At 43.6% G+C, this 18895-nt stretch overlaps 1 long non-coding RNA gene across 1 annotated transcript; it reads left to right on the forward strand.

Moving 5' to 3' along the window:
* Positions 1-1565: 1565 nt before the first annotated feature.
* LOC119479977 lies at positions 1566-18670 on the forward strand. The gene is made up of 3 exons (XR_005204790.1): positions 1566-1636; positions 5728-5733; positions 18659-18670. It is a non-coding gene; the product is annotated as an uncharacterized LOC119479977 (long non-coding RNA).
* The last annotated feature ends 225 nt before the right edge of the window (positions 18671-18895 follow it).

Raw genomic sequence — 18895 nt, forward strand, 5'->3', positions numbered from 1 at the left:
ATTGCGAAATACTTGGCTGTGAATATTATATGTCTAGGGCTTTTATTGTGAAAGGTAAGAACTGAAGGAGTGGATCTAGTCTGCGCTGCCTTTGTCAAGGTTGAAAAGAGTAATAAAGTTTGCCATCCTGGTTTGGACTATGGAGTCTCTGTATTGTTGTTTCATAAATATAGGTACAACTCAACCCGTTCCACACAACGTGATTGTTTGGTGCCTTTATTTGTGGTGCGAAAGCTCAGAAAATCAACCTCGTTCCGGGAAAAACATGACATCACTTTTTGTTGTCGCGTTCTGTGTGAAAGTATTCATGACAAAAGCAACAGTTGGAAAAAAAATATATTGACATGCAAATTAATCGCATGAAAAAAAAATGACCCCAGTGTGTAAAGGCCTAAGTTTAAAATTACAAAAAAAAAACAACAACAAGCAACCAATACTAACGATCTCAAGAACTAATAATCCCAAACCCAAGACAGCAGAGCTAAAATGTCTCCCTGTATCCCCAGGATAATCATATAAGAGCAATAATACCTAACCTATGCACCCTCTAATATATTTCTCCACTGTGACCTTCCACTAAAGATCAGATTTTATGGCTTTGTTGATTTATAATAACACTGTACACAGTGAAGAGTGACAAGACATCCAGGGCAGTGAGGGCAGTGAAAGTCTGCCAAGTCATCACTAAGGCCCAAACCCCAAATGATTTCACTATTGTTCAGCATTCTTTCTTCTTTTGACATGTTTCTATACACCCACAAAAATGTGTAAGCAAACAGATGGATGCAACTAATCACCTAATATTCACACACACTTTTAAATCCCTCTATTTCTGACAATCACACGTATATACACTCAGACACATGCAAATCTTTACCTCTCCTCCGCCTTTGGCACACATGCGGGGACAAATAAACGTACACACCCTAGCATAAGCCTCTCCGACTCTCCTCCGCCGCTGTACCCTGCTGCAGCCGACTTAGCCAGGATTTACGCAGCCCAGTCACAGCGTCTCCATTAATTGCTGAAAGTGACACCATGCACGGTTATTACACGATTACGACATGACAGCTCTCGTTTTTCACCATTAAGAAGCAGACGGGCCTCTGCTCAGCTGCAGCAGGGTGTCAGCGCATGGGAGTGAGTCGGAGGGGAGACAGGCTGTACTGCGAGAGGGCCGCGGCCGCAGCATGGGGTGCTTAGCTCGCTTATGTGTCGGCGCGACACCGGGGGTGACGTTAAGACATTCGCCAGCTCGACGAAACCACAAGCAAATTTCTGAGGCTGCGCTCGGTAAACAAGAACAGCAATTTGACCGGTCAAGAACACTCACATAAAAGTCACAAAAACAAAAGCCAGTGCCAGTTTTTCAGTGCTTTCAGAAAGAGAAGAATGAATGGTAGCAGCAATATAAGTAAGTGTAACCCGAGAAGACATTTATGAGAAGTAGTGAGTCCATGTCAAGCATTCAGCAGAGTAGTTTGGGGTTTGCAGCTACCATTGCTTTGATATGAAATATGTCTCAACCAGTATGAATTATGTCAAAGGGCATTGGGATTCCTATTAGAGTTGTTCAGATACCGATACCAGTATCGGAAATGCGTCCGATACTGCTCATAATTCAGGATCGGGTATCGTGTACGCCAGTCTATGCACCAATCCGATACCAACCCAGAAAAAAATCGACTTGTTGAACCAGAAATCAATTCTTCTTTGCCACTCCAAAACAGTAGCTTTCACTGTGCTGTCGCCCTGGATGTGTCATGGCTGCCACTGGCAACTACTGTTTTAGAGCATCGAAGAAGAACTGATTGCAGGTAGTTTTAATATTAATTAATTTAATATTTCACAGTGAAAAATCCAACAAGTAAAACGTCGATATGTACAGTATGTAAGTGTTCTGTTTTGAGGGGTGGCACTAGTGTTGAGAATAAAATTGTTATTTATTCCTAACTTCATTTATTTATTTATTTTTTAACTGACAAACTGAATAATAAAAGAAAGTCCTATTGCATTCATTCTCTGTATGTATTTGTTTATGTTTTACAAAGGGTTTAAGCTGAGCCAGGCCATACAACAAAGATACTAGTCATATCACATCCATACACGGTCAGTAGTAAACACCTGTTAAATAATAGTAATACTAATAATAATAATAATAATAACTATATATTTTATCATGCTGGTATAGGATCGGTACTTGATACCGCAAGTTCAGGTATCGGAATCGTTACTGGGAAGGAAAAAAATGGTATCAGAAAATCTCTAATCCTATGCATACCATCCATCACTATCTGGTATATACAAATATAATTTTTCTTAATTTTGGCAACTCTTAACAGCCATAACCGACTCAGCACGATCACCAATAACGTGCATTCATGATCATAGTCTCCTTGCCAAACAAATTAACATCATCATTTAATGGCATCATTATGTCCTCACCTTTAACTACAATTATGAGAGAAAATAGATCCGGCTCGCGGTTCTATTAATTGCCCACTTGAAGCAAAGACGTCAAGGCTGTATGGATTTTCTGCCAGGGAAGTCGTGTGTGGCTGTCCCTCTCCTGATGCGAGATGGTTGAGAGAGGGTGTGGTGGGGGGTGGGGGGTTGGGGCTGTGCTGAGGAGGATGTGAATAATGCATTACAAGGTATGAGGCTGGTAAGGAGCCGGGGCTGTGGGAATTTAAAGGCATTTGTGTTTGTCACACGAATCAGGAAGTCTCGCTGCGCTCAGAGGCAAATCTGAACCGACGGCTGAGAGCGGAGGATGACACCACCTCTTCCACATGCAGAACTCTGGCCTGAGAAGGAAGCAGTTGACGAGAAAGTGAGAGAGGAAGCGCGTCTGTGCGTGTGTGTGTGCGTGTGCATGATGGGAAACAGGATGGAAGAGAAAGAGAGATAGGATAGTGGAAGAGTGAAAGGGAGCAATGTCAGCCTTTCTGAGAGAGGTCAAACACAATTGAAATGTTTGCCCAGTAAATGGTCCAATCACGGCTGAATAGATGAGATACACCATTGAGTACAATATACATACCAATCATTACCTCTCATTGTGTGAAGATTTTTTTTCTGAACTGGAATTCATGAATACTATATAATATTAACCGGAACATTATCTCTGAACAAACATTTCTACATTTTTGAAATGTTTCTGATGCTGTTATCCAGACAGTACAGTGAGGGATCAGCAGCTTTAGAGTCACACGTGCATGAGGTTTATAATTGACCTACGGCTTTTGGGGATCAAACTTACCAATTATATTAGGTACACGGTGATCTTTTAAATCTCAACTCACCCTCTTGCCTACTATGTTACAGATAATATACGCTATACTTGTTTTCACAGTCAGGAATAGATACCCATGATTCAACATTTACTAGCAGCTACTCTCATGCCTGTGAGACCTTCAGATGAATGAGACCCCACGCTGAGGTCAAACATACTAAAGATAAAAGCCATTGACCTCTGCTCAGGGAGAGATTCTCTTCCTGCCCGGCATGCCGTGCTGCTCTGTAGCTCGTCTGTCAGTGGGGCTGTGTGTGTGTGTGTGTGTGTGTGTGTGTGTGTGTGCGAGTCTATTTAAGATAATGTGTGTGTTGCTGTGTCTATGTAGCAAGGGTCAACTTGCGCTCCTCGTATAAGCCAGTAAGGCGTGTCTGAGGCAGTCTGGAGATGGAGGTTGGTCTTAAAGATTTTCACCTTGCCTGGTTTGGAAAGGGGGGGAGGGGGTGCATGGGAATGGACAACTGGGTGCGTGTAAAGCTGGACTGTTGCCATGCCACTGATGAAGAGGGTGCGGAGGTGCAGACAGACAGGAAGCAGATCACACTCTGAGAGGCCGAGCCCAGACAGTCTCGGCCCTTTTTGACCCTCCCTGAGAGCATTGAGTTACAATGACCCTGCTCCGTAATTCTTTAAAGTATATACATAAACCATCCAAGCTCTATTTAAAATTATAACATCCAATTTCTTTTTTTTTTTTTTTTTAATTTCAATACACAACCCTGTCTCCTACAAAATTACGTTCCCAACTAAACTGCATTCTTTTTTTTTCCATAAATCACATTACGTATGGAAGGAAACGTATTTTCTTCCAGATTACGGTCTCAGTTTTAAACACGTGATTAACGTTGTAAATTGAAACAAAACAAAACAAAAAACGCAACAAAACTACTTGGTTGGTTTAGTAAAAAAAATAGAAGCACGGTATGGCTTAAAATGACTATGTAAGTGAACGTTGACTTTTAGTTTCACACGGGACACAAGCAGCATCCCGGGTGAAAGTTTGTTTGTTTGACCCATCTACCAGCCCTCCCACCCGCCCGTAGTGGACTTTCTCGCTTTAGATACTCATTATTAGACCAATAAGGTTATTATTACACGTAACATTCATTAATGGTCGTTTGATATACTACGTCACCTGCTCTGTGTGCCGTTTGTTGTACTAGGTCACTTGCTGCAGCCATCCGTGAACTATTTGTGATACGTCAAAGACAAGCGTAATCCACGACTAAATATGTTTCTCTCCAAACGTAATTGAGAATGCAGTTTAGCTGTATGGCAATGTAATTTTTAGGAGACAGGAATGTCATGCATTATAGAAGATGCAAACAAACTACGGACAGCAACAGTGAAGTTTAGCTAGTTTTTCTGAATGGAATTTGTCTGCTGCATGTTCCACTCCATTTTCCTCTCTTATTCCTTGCCATTATTGCTGCTGCTGTAACTTCCCTGCTGCCCAAATAAGTCAAAACAAAAGGCCAGAAAATGAAATTGGCCACTCCGAAGCCAGACCATCAAATCATGATGAAGCATCCATAGCGACAAAAATGTGGAAAATGTCCAACTACTCTACTCAAGAGTAGAAGTTTGAAGTAGTTTCTTGCCTCGTTGCTGACAGGAGATCGCATGTTACTTAAGGTAATGGCACAAAGGCTCGGCTGCCAAGCTGAGGCTGGCAGACGCATACCAGACCTTCACTTAAAAGGCCGTGTCAGGGGTTAAGTGGTCATGGAAAAGGAGGCAGGGAGCCGCCGCTGCAGTTATTAGGCAGCATAGTTTCTCTCGTCAGCAGGTGGGAGGTGAGATCTGGTGTGACGAGCAGGTGCTGCTCAGGGCCAGAGATCACAGCTGAGCTTTAGGCTGTGATAAGCCCAATGCCACTTAAATTACACCCCCAGCACCGCTCTGACCCTTGCGTGGTTTGTATATGTGCGAGAGGGAGAAAGTGAGAGAGCTGTCGGTATAAGTGTGAGAAACAAAAGCTGAGACATGTGGATGTATGGGAGTGCGTGTGAAAGGGTTCTCTTTTTCTGTTAATGCTGAAGGTTATACGAGTGTACATACATTAAAGAGAAAACACTGAAAGCTAAATAAAGTCCAGTCAGGAATGACAGCTAAGGGCATGTTTGTCTGATTATAGTCTCTCTCATTCTTCAAATTCCCTTCACACTTCAAACATCCACCCAAGTGTTGATTTACCTTCACATTTCTCAGGGTGTGGGGGTGGACAAAGGCTGCTGAGGAGAATGGAAGACGGAGGAAACCTATGTGGTTTTGTCAAACGCGAGTGCTCATCCACAAACTGGCGTCAAACCACAGATTTCAAACTCTGGCGTTTTGTCTGAAGCCGGTGTCGACACATGTTAGCGACATTTTGGAACGAGAACGAGTGGGAAGAAAAGGCGAGGTGAGGGATGAAAGTGGCAGAGTGACAGGGCGAGGTAAAGGAGAAGGAAGGGCGGATGCATTTATTTGATGATGACGTTTGTTAGTTGCAGCCCTGGAGACCCCAGCAGCACCAGAAGCACTTCCAGCGAACCAAAATCATAAACAAACAAAAAAAAAAGTGGTAGAAGAGACAAGGGGATGAAAGTGGAAAGAGAGCAGAGGCGCGGGGGGCTTTGAGGATGAGGCGAGGTGAAGTATCGATCATCCATTGACAAACACAATAGAAATTTTAGATGTGATGTGAGAGGCCCCCATCCATAATTTATCAGCGGGCCAAATGTGAGTGACGTGGGGTGTGGACAGGAGGGAGTATTGATTAGTGGGGGTAGGGGGGGGAGTGCACGGCGCAAGAGGGGCTTCCAAAGACAAGAGAGAGAGGGGGGGGGGGGGGGGGGGGGGGGGATGCAAGAGAGAGATGGCTGTGCGGGGAGGTGGGGGTGGGGGTGGGGGACGAAGATGGAGCACAGGAAAGCCATTAAGGATGGCAGTGTTACCAGACACTGGCAGCGACCGGGAGCGCAAAAGAGAGAAGCGCGAAGATTGGAGGAGAACGGGGAAAGAACTAGAGAGAGGTCAACACCACACCCCATTTCCATCCCACTCCACCCGTCTCCCCACCACCCCCAATCAATAAGACCATGTCAAAACATAAAATGCATGCTTTTGCTCTTAAGTAAAAGGTGTCTCAGATTTTTAAAAGCATTGATTCGGGGACGGGTCGATGGAAATCAAGGCATATTTTCCTGTGCGAAGAGGGGTAATAACACTCAGCTGATAATAGCACAACAGAGGGGGGACTCAACTGTGTCTGCAAGGAGTGCACTGGTCAGATTACTGCACTCCACCAGGAGAAGGTCCCAGGATGGGGGCAGGTCAAGGATTTGAGCTACACAAACTGACGCTGTGATTTGTCTATGGGGAGAGCACAAGAGGCGGAATGAGTTGATGGCACTGGACTTTTACTGGAGCATCTGCCAAAAACATTTTACACATTAAAGTGAGGAGTAGCTGGACAAGTAGTTCTCACAGGCTCGGTCCTGGGGGAATACGCGCCATCAAACACAGCCAGACGGAGCAGATAATTCCTCTTTTGCAATGCTAACCACACAGAGCCAAACACATTTAATGAGGTTTCTTTTGAATGATATATTATTGTTTAAAAATGTCAGTCATACTACCTTGAGGTGGTATTGCTGTACCAGTCTTACGGTTGAATTTCAAGCTCACCGCTTCAATTATTATTTGGCTGCGAGTTTTCTGCGAATGAAAGTCACCGAGGGGAAAACGAGCCTGAGGCAGAAAGGTTCTGGGTGGGTTCAGCGGTTGGGGAAAGTTTTTCCCTAATGTGGGCACCAGTGAGGCAGAGAAAACCATCCATGATGCCGGCACTGGGGACACAGCACCGCCCATGGAGAGCCAAACCCAAGCAGTTAAAACAGACCAGAGGCACAAAGAGAGACAGCAAGAAAAACACAAGATGAGAGAAGGAAAAAACAAAATCATGTTCCATAATCAGAAACAAAACTGGCGCCCGCCACATGAAGGGCGCTGCCAGCGTGCGTCCATGTGTCCCTTGTTGCAGCACCACTTAGCGCGGCAGCCACAAAATGGGGCTTTAAAGACAATGGCAGTACAGCAGCAATTAGCCTTATCCCTGGGTGTGGCTATACGCTCTGAAGACACTCATCTGTCCACGACCACAGAGGCGTGTAATGAATGACATGGCATTGCTGTGACACAATAAAATAAACAACATCTGGCTGAACTTAGACAACTCCCTGCGTCTTTGTTGACCCCTTGACCTTTCACAGGTCATAAAGCGGGCTTTAAACAACAGCGACTGCAATCAAAGCTGACATTATACACAGAGTCTTTTAATTAAAACGTCAGAATTTTATATCATCTGCCGGGTCAAATGTTTATTTTTGAATGATTAACACATTTACAGTGGTTGGATTTTTAGAGTCATTGCTCAGGGTTGTGGCTTGATTACTTCCTGACTGACAATTCCAAAATCTGGTCAAAAAGTCATAAATGCTGCATAAAAGTCAAAACTCCATGCAAATCAATTATGTGATGCATTACATGGTCAGTCAAGGACTTTTTTTTCTGAAAGCCTGTCACAGTACACACAACAACACTGAGAGGCAATGTCACAAGTACAACTCTGGATGCTCTGCAATCATTTCAATGACCTCTTGCAAACCAACAGACCACCACAGAGTGAAAAGGTAAAGGGGAACACCATCTAAATAGTATTTATTATTTCCATGACCTTGGAAAGTTCAATCAATATGTGTGAACATGAGCTACTCTCTCTCAAAGCCAGAAAACAGAGAAGTAAGTCTCAAGCTTGTGATGTCATAGGGTATAAAGTCTAGAGCTACTTCATAGATGATGAATGGGAGACACACAGAATGTTTGTTTTCCTTTAGTCTATTGTAGTGTTCTCAGTTGTGAAACAGGAAATGTACCCATATCAAAGAATGTATATTGCTAAGAAGTGAAACCAATTGATCCTTCCATTGCAACTTCAGCGCCCAGCAGCAAAGCTACACTTCCACAATTTTGGACTGAAAGCGATTACCGGAGGCCAGTAAAGCGTCCGCCTAAAAAGTGCTGTACAAAAGAAAACAACATTATTTGTAGTCTATTGTCATATTCTACCAAAATGGCCGTTGTTGAACAATAAAATATAATAAATATAATAAGCGTTTTCAGTCCTCAGACCAGAGTTTTGTCTCTTTGCTTCTATACTCTTTGTCCATATACTCCAATAACATTCCCGTGTGCTGCCATTATCATCTATAACATCTCTTCCCATTCATTGTCAATGAAGCGCTCCACACTTTATACTCTATGACATCATGAGTTTGAGGTTTAGCACTCTAGTTTTGGGATTTTGGAGTTGTTCAGAGTTGCAAATTTACTAATATTTTTAGGGCTCTCTTAGACTAAAGGAATAACATGTATGAATTTTGAAAATGGGCGTAGTACCCTTTTAAGCTCGAAAAATGTTGCTTCGTCACATATGTCTCCAAGGAATCCCTGCAGACAGCAGAAATGTCACCCACGGAACAAGCAGTATCTTGCCATGCCTTGGTAACTGACAATTGGACAGAATGGGCACAGTGGTCGCCGCAGCCTGAGATTGAACCTGTGTTCTTCTAGATACCCAACAATCTCTCTAACCACAAGGCCACGCCAACACCCCAAACAACATGGTTTCAGCTCAGAGAGGTGTATGCTTGACAAGCAGCATTACTCACTTTGGAACATCGCCCATCAAACGCTGATGCCAAGACCTTTGAGTCAACAAGGCCTGACCTGAGCATTTCTCTGACACATGTCGTGGACGTCGCAGGCTGCGGTACTGGTCGGTAATTTGGCTGGTTTCATCCCGATTGTGTGTGTGATCTGTTTTCAGTGTAGTGCACGAGAATGTGGGAAATGGAAGCCGGCGGAGAGATAATCTGGTCACCTGATCCGGGCTCGGCGGAGGCGATGACAGCCGTGCTGTGCCACCGTGTGTCATACGATGAGGGGGCCAAACGGCAGGTGACTTGACTCACCCCCTCTTAATGGACAGATGACCACGCCACCAGGAAGGTGGGAGGAGGAGGCGGAAGGAAGGGGGTGAGCGAGGAAGTAGAGGAGGGGAAAGCGATGGCTTTCATTTGATATCTCGTTTCGTGTGATTCTTGATAAAAGTCGGTCCGATGTAAGGTGGTGAGGGAGGGAATGAGGAACGGAAAGAAGACGTACTCTGTTTCACTCTGCAGCGGGCTATAAGGCTCTCTGCTGGTACTCCAGCGACACTGTGTGAAGCCAGCAGGTATGGAAACACTGTGCAACACATCCATGTGTTAGTGCGATCGAGGATGTATATTTGAGCACGGTGTGTGTGCGAGTGTCAGTGTGTGTGTGTATTTAACAGCTTAATCAATTACCTAACCACTTGCCAAAGAGGAAACAGGATTTGCTCAACATTACTCCCACCTTTCAGAAGAAGAGTCTACACAAATAGCTTACGCACACAGCTCAAACAAAGAACAAAGCATCTCCCCCTCCTTTTGTTTAAGGGAGACTTGTGGTACATTGTATCAATAGCCAGAGTTCTCTGTGGAAACAAAGCCAGATGACAGTCATCAGTGCGAACGAGAGGGGGCAACCGTACAAACACATCTATATTAATATCTTGTATTACTACAGTCACACGAGATAATTGCCCAAAATAGATAAAGGGCCAGGCGGCATGCTAACACCCTCATAAATGCAGATGTTATGCGGATGATTTAATCACGGGTCTAACAGATGTTTTTAGGCTGCCCTCTTTCATTAAAAGCCTCCCGCAGCAGATACAGGAATCAAAGATTATTCTAGGAATTAGGATATGAAAAGCGCATTAGCTCAATTAAGAAAATTAAATTGTGTACATTAGACGGAGCCTTGTTCAACCAGCGGCGAGCGTTTTGCCGGCAAGGCCGGGGCATAATAAAATCAAAGAATCAGGGCCTAATTGAAATGCACTTAAAAAGGATCACGCTGACAAATGTGATTGTATTGAAGGCGCTAATGTGCACACCTCCTCCCAGTCCTCTTTAAATCCAATGAAAGTGAAATATCCTGGGCTGCTGACCGCTTCCTGATACAATCAGCCGGCCAGCAGCACACAACACATGCAAAGAGGAAGAACAGGATGATAAAAAAAAAAAAAAAAGGGAGCAGGTAATCAATTTAGAACAAACACATCAGGACGCAACATCCCCCGCTGCTCCCCTCTTCTCACACATATATGATGTTACACTGCTTACAGATCAAAACAAATGAAAGGTGAAGTGTAGATAACAAGTCATCATAGCCTTATCAGTACTATCCTGCCAAGGGAGACGATTCACGTCTTCACGAGGTGTACGCTAGAGATGATGTACAACTTTGTGTTTAGCCAAAGGCTCAATTAATATGCATAACGCAGGCACGCGCCCATAGGAACACATTCGCACTTACGTTTGTGTATGCAAACACACGCTGACATACATATAACCTCCTGTATGTTTCCATATATCTCATCTACATTTCATTAATCGGAGGGCAGGATTGCTTACAGGCCCAATGGGAGACTATCTACCACCATCAGACATTCAGGTCTGTGTGGAAATCCATTTCATTGTCTCCTGACCCAACAGTGCTGGGAACTCTGTTTGCAGCACTAATTAAGATTGAACTACCAAGTATGTTTGTAAGTGTGTGCTTCTTGAAAGTATGTCCCAGTAATACTGCATGGATTAAACTGGGTAAAACATTAATATCCAAGTTTAAAAAGAGCAGATCATATTATTATGTGCTACTCTCCAAGGCTCTATCCTGCAGCCTACTTTTCTCGCTACTAAACAGAATATATTAGGCTGAATCACAGTGGTTGTGAAAGCAAAAAAAAAAAAATTACCATCTTGCAAGTTGAAAACCATGTATATGAAAATAAACAACTCTCTCCCTTAACACATTTATTTTATTTAGTAGTGGCTGATGAGAACATTGTACTTGAATTGCAAACACTAAATACCTACACACTTTCTGAGCTTGCAGTGTTTCAACAAACAAGCCTTTCCCCCTCTACATATATATGTAAGCAAACAAAAATAGAAGGTACACAGTTGGACCGCTGATATGGAAACAAAAAAGTAAGTGTTTGCTATTTTTCGTGCCATTAACTTGCTGCTGAGCGGAGCGGTACTCTCTAAGGCAATTCTCTGGAGGAGCCACTAGGGGAGCTTCCAACCCCCTTTTCAGCAAACTTCAGCACAGTGTGTGCAAACACAGAGGAACGCATGGCACACACACACAGACACACACAGGATAGAGAAAAAAAAAGAGAAACAAAGAGAGAAGGAAAACACATTTTATGCTACTCAACAGAGGTGGATAAATTGTCCGTTTCAGGCATGGGTATACCTGGTAATGCACTTTTTATCATCACTGTGGCCGATATCCTTTCATTATTCAGCCATCCGAAAACACTTCTCACTGTTGACACCATTGTGTGATACGGTGAACGAGCCAGTACGCTATTGTAGTACAGCCTAGTACAGCGATGGGAATACTGCGCCCCAAAGTACAGAACACACCTCCATTATGCATTACACATCTAAGATATTTAAGCTCTTTGTAAGAGTTAAGTCTTGGAGCCGTGCCGTGTCATTCTGCGGGGGATGATGGGGAGCTTTAGTCATGTCTGTATTAGCGGGATGACTTCCAAAGCCTCTGGGATGGCGTCTAACAACCACTAGCTCCAGCAGATACCCAACTCTGCCTGGCCCTAAGCACCAGATCAGAACCCCAAATAGGCCTTGCATTAAAGGGGATAAGCCTTACCACAGGGACAGACTATTCACCAAACAAGATCAAATGAATCACTGAAGGTTTATTGTGAGTCGAAATAAATAGAAAGTGGTTCAACAGTCCAGCGTGGGGATGGAGCCAAGGAGCCAAAGCTCTCATTTCTGTTTTGTGCATGTGGGAAAAAAAGGCTATATTAGATTATTGTGATTTACAAAAAGTCTTAGGGAGGAGAAGTGAGACTTGAGACCTGTGAACATCAACCAACATGAATTCCAGGACACGTGTCGTCTTCAGAAGTGGGAAAGGCAGTGTTTTCCCTTCTTGGAGCAGGAAGAACATGGTTCTCATTCTAAGATAAATACCGCCCATCTGTCTGGTGCTGTATGGCGGCGGGGTGTGTGTGTGCCAACGTCGGAGCCCTTCAAGAGACACTTAGGTCTGTGTGTATATTTTCACAGTCTGATTGAAGTAAAACACAGCCTTTAATGTGTCATTTCAAGTGAACACCGTGCCCAAATGAAAACACACACACCTACAAGCCCCACTTAATTGAAGGCTACAGGTTTCCACATAGCAGACAGTTGGGTTTTTTTTTCTTCGTTTTTTTTTTTTCCAAGGGGAGAAGAGAGCACTTTTTGAAATCAATATTCTCAACTTGTTTTCCTGCAAATTAAAGCTGCCATTCTCAGTCTGGTGTCACCAGGGACCAGCAGCACGGAGAGACAGAGAAGGGTAAGAACTGCGGCAGTAAAGTTTTATATTTCAAGCAAAAAAGATTGAAACGTAATCCTGCATTATCTCAAAATGACTGAAAGAGAGAGAGACGAGAGCCGGGGAAACATACACACCAAAAGGGAGCCCAGATGCTATTTCTGTTTTCTGACAGAATAGGGTAGAATATTTAAAAAGAAGAGAATAAAAATATCATGACATGATCATAATTTCAAATGTCCCTCATACATTTCTCTTTGAGCTATATCATAATAAAGAGTCGGTTACAATAACTTGGTGTTGACATACTTTTCCATCCGTGGGAGAAGAATTTCATTGGTACAAGTTTCTGCCTCATCTTCCATCTCAATAACATGCAATTGCCTGCAGTTAGTCTACGTAGCATGCAATTTACACACAAGACTGCACTCTTCTCGCTGTCTGCTCCGGTAGACCAGGACTGTACTTTGCCATAAAAACAGACACACTCTTCAGGAAGCTTTGTAGTGCCTAAAAACCTCAATTAGGTCCATCAATATTTGATGGAATGGCTCTGATAAGGCCTGCTCCCCCCACCCCTCCGGTGCCCCTGTGCTGGCGTGATGTCTTTAATTGTTGGCCCAAAGCACTGGAGACAGACAAGACTTTGTTTTCTCAGTAATGGATGGCTCTGTCCCTAACACAATATTGAGACTGGCTGTTGTGCAAGCATGGCTGCCGCACTCCTGACCTGCGGTGAGAGTGGAAAAGGGGTGGGAGAGGGATGTTGACGGTAGTGGAGGGAAATGGAGAGTCATGTGATGAGCACTGATGTGCATATACAGTATATCAGTACGTACTGGCTCTTGGTAGAAGGACAAACCACAGGACATCCATCGCTCCCTAACAGCACTGTAAGGCTGTCAATCGATTCAAATATTTAATTACGATTAATCGCACATTTTTTATCCGTTCAAAATGCACCTTAAAGGAAGATTTGTCAAGAATTGAATACTCTTATCAACATGAGAGTGGACAAATATGCTTGCTTTATGCAAATATATGTACTGTATATATGTATTGCTTGAAATCAATTAACAACACAAAGCAATGACAAATATTGTCCAGACACCATCACAGGTAGTGCATTTTACATAAACAATATGCAGACTCAAGCCCAACAGGTTGACTATGACTTGCCCCAAACTGCATGTGATTATCAAAAAGTGGGCATGTCTGTAAAGGGGAGACTCGTGGGTACCCATAGAACCCAGTTCCATTCACATATCTTGAGGTCAGAGGTCAAGGGACCCCTTTGAAAATGGCCGTGCCAGTTTTTCCTCGCCAAAATTTAGCGTACGTTTGGAGCGTTATTTAGCCTCCTTCCCGACAAGCAAGTGGTAGGTACTAATGGATTCCTTCGGTATCTTCGCTCTAGCTTTAAAACTGAACCTGCTACCACCTAAAAATCGCAAGTTGCATTAATGTATTAAAGAAATTAGTGGCGTTAAAATTAATTTGCTTTAACGCGTTATTATCGCGTTAACTTTGACAGCCCTACTGTAAACCCACATCCAACTCTGACAACAAAGAACTTCTCCATCACCATGTGAAGCATCCACGCCAGGCCAAGCTCTTTAGGAACGAGGGGAAAACATGAAAGACGGTCCTCACCCTCCCTGCCTCACCCTCCCCTCCTCTGGCGTGTGTTAGCTTCACCTTGGCATGCGGCGATCATATTCTCTATCCTCGCCTGTGCTCCTCTTCCAGGACCCCTGAGCTGTCCTGGGAGGTGCCTTTACTAAGGGATTTCTCTTCATTGACTTCCTGGGCAAATTGATTTTAATAGCCAACACTTGGGGCCTTTTCTCACGGTCTCCTCTTTCAGCGGCGGCAGGCTCCGTCACGCCCTGCCATATTTCTCCACTCAGGACGTCTGGGCTATTTTCCAGGGCTATTGGAATAAGAACTGACGAATCCCTTTCAAGGTCCCAAGGAGATAATCTCCTGTCATTTCTGATTTGCATAACATTATTTAAAATTTAATGTAATGGCATTAAGCTATAGAGGACCCTCCCTTTTCTGTGAGCCCACATCTGTTTTGCGATGTGTGCCACGAATTTGTGCACTCGTGTATGTGTGTATGCAGGGACACAACACTGTGGGGGCTCATCTCTTATGGAGTAACAGGAAGCCCCCATCCTCCCTCTGCTCTTCTCTCTTTCTTCCTCTCTTCCCAGAGCGACCCCCCCCCCCACCCCCACCTTCCAATCCGTCCCATGCTAGCACAGAATACGACGACGCTGCACTGAGATAATCAACAGATAGCTCAAAGCAGATGAAAGAGGTATCAGATCTATCCACACTCAAACACACACAGACAAAGACACACACACACACAGAGCAGCTAACAAAGCAGTGTGTTCTAGGGTAGAGGGCCAAGGCATAGCCCAAAGGACTGAGGGCCGGATACCATTCCATTTGTCGGATCTGTAAGTGTCCTACTTAGAAGGCTGCGATGGGACTCAATTAGGCTGGAACCAAGACGAGCTGATAAATTAATTTATTAATGAATACAATGGGATGGAGAACGGAGGGATGAGCTTGCTCATTTGTTCGGGGCTGGCTAGGCCAAACAGCTCCACTACAATACCAGGCTTTCATTGGGACGGAGATGGGTCAAACAGGGATTATGCAATGGACACTGTTATAGCTTTGTGGCGAAGGAGAACTTTTAAATCAGCGTTTCATAATGTGTAACATTAAGCAAAAAAAAAACTGCATTCAGTGCTCTGTTTAGGTTACTATCTAATCTTACTTTCTTGTTCATGTTTTCCAGCGTATTCTCAAAAAACACACATACACACAAACGTAGAGACAAAACCACACACACTTGCATCCAGACGTGAACTCAGGTAAATGTGTACACAATGTGCAATTGCATTACTGATACATGATGCACATACAAAAAAAGGCATACGCACAGAAACATGCTACTACTCTGCAGACAGACAAGAACACAACACACACACTAACCCATATACACACCTCTCTATTCTCTGTGGTAGAGCATCTTCCACACATTAAAAATAAATTCATTCAGAGTCAATTTGGGGAATGTTTGGCGATGCAGGGCAGGAATACCATCTGAGCTCTGGGAATTGCAGATTGCTCCCCCTCTCCCCAAGGCATTCTCTTTGTCTATCTATTTGGTGTGATTAAAAATACAATGATGAATGCATATTTCTTCCAGATGAATAACTTGAAGGGGTTGGCAGCAGATGAATCAGGGAGCAGTGTGTTGGTAGAGAGACTAGCCAGGTCAGACCGAGTCACAGTCAGATCCTCTGCGGGCTGGGCTTCTTCAGCAATGATAGAAAAAAAAGGGGGTCATCTGGACAACAGTCTACCACATATAGGGCTGGAGCTGGTTAAATTCACATCACAGCTGCAGGCAAGATTTTTTATGTAAAAATAAAACATCTAATCATCCTTATAATGGAGCAGACCAGAAACTAAATTCCCAGTCGGCAATTTGAGAAACTGAAATTCACCCCGTTTGACCAAAATTGATTTCTAGTGTCAGTTTGGCACACCGATACTATTTTGTTCACACATAAAAGCGATGAATTGAACATCTGGACTAAAACAGCAAACTGTTTTCTAAGTAGGAGTTCATAAATATGTTGAAAGCTTGACCCACAGCGTCATCTGCTACTAAAACAAATTTTGTTTAGACCAGTGCCATCACATTCTGAAACATCAACTCATGTTTTTGGATTTAAAAACAACAAAAAAACAAGTCACATCTTGCTTCCATTTGGGGCCGCCGATGCATGAAGTTGCTTTGTGAAGCTTTAATTCGGTCGCAAATGTTAAACGTTGGAAACAATTGCACTCGAGACCTTCGCCACAATTGTTCTTTGTGCTAACGTAAACACACAAACACATAAATGTATTCATGCACCCACACCCGTCCTAACACCATACATCCATCCATACAGTCAACTGGGCACCGAACATGTGAAACATAAGCCTCCCCGGTGCCTCGGGAGGGTCTGGGCTTGAAGGGGAGCGTTTGAGGCTCATATCCCCAGTAGAGACCGCTCCTGGCAGGGCTACTGAGTGCCTCCCCTCCCATTGCCCCCTACAAACCAGTGAAAGAGGAAGGCCCTCCTCTCCTTACATGTCAACTTCAGAGAGCATGCCTCTTGCTGCCTCAAAGCTTTGATACCAAAATAGTCCAGGAAGCCTCTGTCTTAAAAATGCCCCAGCAGACCTCGATTCCGGGGATAGAGGGAGGGGAAAGAGAGAAAGAGGCTGAAAAGAGTGAAAACACAGGAGAACTAGAGTATTGGGAAAGGAAGAAAGGGGGGAAATGTATGGGTTTCGCATGATTGTTCAACACTGAAGTGTACTACAAACCGCTCAGGCAATACGATTCAATCTTGACCAGCAAATAAATCTTGAATTGAAAAAAATTCAGACATATTTGGCGCTGGAGGACAGGATGAAGAACAAAAGGTGTCAAAGGCCCTCACGGGACAGCCAACACGTGAGTGTCCTCTGACATTCTTGGCTCTTACAGAGCATCCAGTATGCACCATATGTAGGCCTAAATAAATTACATAATATTATTCATGGCATCTGAGTCAAAATAATGCTCCAATATAGGAATTTGAGTGTAGAGAACAGAAGATATATTGAATATTGGAGAGGAGATGGTCTGTTTTTAATGATCTGCAGCTGAAGAGAGAGATAGAGAAAGAGAGAGAGAGAGAGAGAGAGAGAGAAAGAGACAGACAGACGGAGAGACACCATGTGTCAGTGTTGGGAGGGTGTAACATCCAAATTCAGGTCTGTAAAGAAACCTACTATTTGGTCCTTCACTCACAAATGACACGTTTACTTTTACCCTTCACCAACTTTATTGCTAATTATATGAGGCCACAGAGTGTATATAAGAAGTGGACATAGTCACTGTGACGTCACCCTTTGGTTTGTGGACAACGGTTTTGAAGCCTTGAGCTCAGGTTTTTGGCCGTCGTCATCTTGGTGTTTTGCAGTCAGAAGTGACACGAGAGGGTGGAGCTAGGTACAACCAAACGCTGAATAAAACATTTGTAGGCGACCAAAATGTTACAATTAACTTTCTTGAACTGAAAACACACTGTGAAAGGGTTAAGGTTGTAAGACAAAAACACGGACAACTCCCAGACTGGACAACGTCGTGGTAGCGACCTCTCAATCACAAAGTAGCGACCTTGAACATAATGCTGTATTGAAGAAGACTTGAAACTAGCAACTGAGACCATAAACTCATGTTTATAATGTTTACATATATCAAGTGAGAAGTAGGGCCACTTTCTCATAGACTTCTATAGACTATAATTTTGTAGGCCAACCAGGGAGTTAGCATCGCCCTGGTTCCCTCGACAAAAGGCCAATGGGATTTTTCCATTGGATTTTGGATTATTGCAGAAAATAAGCTCTGTGTCAAACAAACGTTTATGATACTTATACATTTTGTTCCGTAAGATAATCTGCACAAATGAACACCACTTTTATGATTTTTGAAGTGTGAACGCAATCACCAGAAGTACAAAGCTAACGTTAGGCTATAGATGAACAATACCACGGTCGCAAAAGTGCAAGTATACAACGAGACTATAAAGCCGGACGAGTCGGTTAAACAACTGTTAGCAACCACCTTTTTAAGATATATAAAGGCTTCAAAATTCACAAGTGGGGTATTTATTGATGTATTTTATGTCATAGAACAAAATGTTAAAATCCCTTAAGCTTGTGTTAACCACAGACCTTATTCCAGGCATCTAACTAAAAACCCATTCAACAAACCCAATGACTTTGAGACGAGGGAACCGAAAGTGCTAAAATGCTGAGGGCAGATGTCAGAGAGAGAGAGAGAGTACAGGAAGAGTGGTGTGCTGCTGAGAGTGTAACTCTGTTTGTTGAGACCGTGATGGACAATGATTGACCCTCATCGGCGACTGCGGAAAGCAAGTCGAGCTGACCGGGGTTCAGAGGCCTTCATCCTTTCAAGGTATACAAGGAGTTCAGTGTATGTTGTGGCCTGTTAGTAATTGGTACAGTGTTAAGGCTTAG

The sequence above is a fragment of the Sebastes umbrosus genome, chromosome 2 (assembly GCF_015220745.1).
Source record: "Sebastes umbrosus isolate fSebUmb1 chromosome 2, fSebUmb1.pri, whole genome shotgun sequence".
NCBI lineage: Eukaryota > Metazoa > Chordata > Actinopteri > Perciformes > Sebastidae > Sebastes > Sebastes umbrosus.